Source organism: Coregonus clupeaformis, unplaced genomic scaffold (assembly GCF_020615455.1).
Source record: "Coregonus clupeaformis isolate EN_2021a unplaced genomic scaffold, ASM2061545v1 scaf1514, whole genome shotgun sequence".
In the NCBI taxonomy this organism is placed as follows: domain Eukaryota; kingdom Metazoa; phylum Chordata; class Actinopteri; order Salmoniformes; family Salmonidae; genus Coregonus; species Coregonus clupeaformis.
The window spans coordinates 27,501-30,281 of record NW_025534968.1 but is presented as its reverse complement, the minus strand read 5'-3'; the positions used below and the strand labels follow the sequence as shown (position 1 = coordinate 30,281).

At 44.2% G+C, this 2,781-nt stretch overlaps 1 protein-coding gene across 1 annotated transcript in view; it reads right to left on the bottom strand.

Moving 5' to 3' along the window:
* Positions 1–1,357: 1,357 nt before the first annotated feature.
* The window catches only part of LOC121557939 (dihydrolipoyllysine-residue acetyltransferase component of pyruvate dehydrogenase complex, mitochondrial), a gene marked incomplete at its 5' end in the record, with an annotated part of 27,610 nt that continues 26,186 nt past the window's right edge, over positions 1,358–2,781 (bottom strand). Inside the window, one exon of the mRNA XM_045218342.1 lies at positions 1,358–2,781. This exon is cut by the window's right edge and continues 1,190 nt beyond it.

Genomic DNA, 2,781 nt, shown 5'->3' with positions numbered 1-2,781 from the left:
GAAACCAACATTTTAGAGAAATAAGCTTTTAATGCGTATGGAACATTTCTGGGATCTTTTATTTCAGCTCATGAAACATGGTATAAACGCGTTAAAATTTTTGTTCAGTGTATAATATATATTAATATAGGACTCTCCACAACAGCACCATAGTAGCTCATTTTGACTCAATTTATTCAGCAATAATTCCCATGGCAACGGTACATCCAGCTTCAGTTCTTTGTGCGTTTCACTTGTTTAAAGATGAGGTCATGTAAATACACAACATTTCCTGTTTAGTGTGAAAATAATAACATGTCCCGGGGAAGAAGGGGATTGGCTGAGTGCTTAGTCAGGGGTGATGTCATAAATTAAGCCCCTCCCACTATGTAAATCAAGACTCCACCCATCCTAGATTAGCTGATCATAGAGCAGGGGTCTCCAACCTCTTCTAGCATGAGAGCTACTCAGCTAGCTTTCAAATAGGCCCATTCTCATCTCCCCAGCAGCTCTTCCCCGGGTCCTTAGTGGACAAGAGAAAGTAGTGCACTATGTTGTCAGCTCTTCCCCGGGTCCTTAGTGGACAAGAGAAAGTAGTGCACTATGTTGTCAGCTCTTCCCCGGGTCCTTAGTGGACAAGAGAAAGTAGTGCACTATGTTGTCAGCTCTTCCCCGGGTCCTTAGTGGACAAGAGAAAGTAGTGCACTATGTTGTCAGCTCTTCCCCGGGTCCTTAGTGGACAAGAGAAAGTAGTGCACTGTGTGTTCTGTCAATAAACCTGGTCCAATAATGGTTCATAAACAGCTAAGGGGGAGGGGCTATAAAATCCTGCTTTTAGATTATTATTATGTTTCACTCAATACTACAATTATTCAAAGAGAAACAACGAAATTACATGTTCTGGGTCGATGTCAATGCTTAAATCACATCAATTTTATGGGGGTCTGGAAGAAAACGAACATTTCAACTTTATAGTGTAATTCCCCTTTAATTGTGCATCTGGCCCTTTAATTGGGCATCTGGCCCTTTAATTGGGCATCTGGCCCTTTAATTGGGCATCTGGCCCTTTAATTGCTCGTCTAGCCAGTGAGGAATGGGCCATCTGATGTGCTGGTCTAGTGATGGTTCTGTACTGCTGCCGCTCAGTTCATGGCAAAGTTAGAAAATAACCAATGATATACTTCCTCATGACATACTTCTGCCAGGTAAGACTACTCTGCAGTTAACATGTAATTGAGAAGGTTCTGGGGAAAGTATTTCTGCCAACCCACAGGGTGGTTATCACATCAACTGGCTACACACGAAGTGACAGGCAAACGTCTGCACCACACAGACAGACTGGGGTAATGTTGCTAGAAATTAATTGGCAGATATTCTGTTAGGTTTGGCTTTTTAATCAATACTTTTTAATTCAATAGTGGCTAAACAGGGGTGGGATAATGTCAATGTTGCAGTGATTAGATAGTAGCTGAGAGCTTGCGGTACTTTCAGAATAGTTTGGCGAGCTACTCATAGGTTGGCTGGTAGCTAGTGGTAGATTGACCTGTTGGAGACCCCTTATCATAGAGCATCACAAGGTAGATCAGCTGATCATAGAGCATGACAAGGTAGATCAGCTGATCATAGAGCATCACAAGGTAGATCAGCTGATCATAGAGCATGACAAGGTAGATCAGCTTATCATAGAGCATGATAAGGTAGATCAGCTTATCATAGAGCATCACAAGGTAGATCAGCTTATCATAGAGCATGATAAGGTAGATCAGCTTATCATAGAGCATGACAAGGTAGATCAGCTTATCATAGAGCATGATAAGGTAGATCAGCTTATCATAGAGCATCACAAGGTAGATCAGCTGATCATAGAGCATCACAAGGTAGATCAGCTGATCATAGAGCATGATAAGGTAGATCAGCTGATCATTAGAAGGTACGTATAGATCAGCTGTTCTCAGCAGCACGGCTAGTTGTCATCCTTCCTCTGTAATCAGGGACTGATTCAGACCTGATACAGGTGACTGAACTCTCTGGCCAATCAGTGACATTCATCAATCAATCAATTACCTACCATGGAGAGAAGACAACCAGCAGAGCTGTAGAGCTCCTGTCATTGTATTTACATACACAACACCCACTGGTTCTACATAGCAGGCTGATCAGAGGGGCTGGTGTGTGTCTATACTGGTTCTACATAGCAGGCTGATCAGAGGGCTGGTGTGTGTCTATACTGGTTCTACATAGCAGGCTGATCAGAGGGGCTGGTGTGTGTCTATACTGGTTCTACATAGCAGGCTGATCAGAGGGCTGGTGTGTGTCTATACTGGTTCTACATAGCAGGCTGATCAGAGGGGTTGGTGTGTGTCTATACTGGTTCTACATAGCAGGCTGATCAGAGGGCTGGTGTGTGTCTATACTGGTTCTACATAGCAGGGTGATCAGAGGGCTGGTGTGTGTCTATACTGGTTCTACATAGCAGGCTGATCAGAGGGGTTGGTGTGTGTCTATACTGGTTCTACATAGCAGGCTGATCAGAGGGCTGGTGTGTGTCTATACTGGTTCTACATAGCAGGCTGATCAGAGGGGTTGGGCTGGTGTGTGTCTATACTGGTTCTACATAGCAGGCTGATCAGAGGGCTGGTGTGTGTCTATACTGGTTCTACATAGCAGGCTGATCAGAGGGGTTGGGCTGGTGTGTGTCTATACTGGTTCTACATTGCAGGCTGATCAGAGGGCTGGTGTGTGTCTATACTGGTTCTACATAGCAGGCTGATCAGAGGGCTGGTGTGTGTCTATACTGGTTCT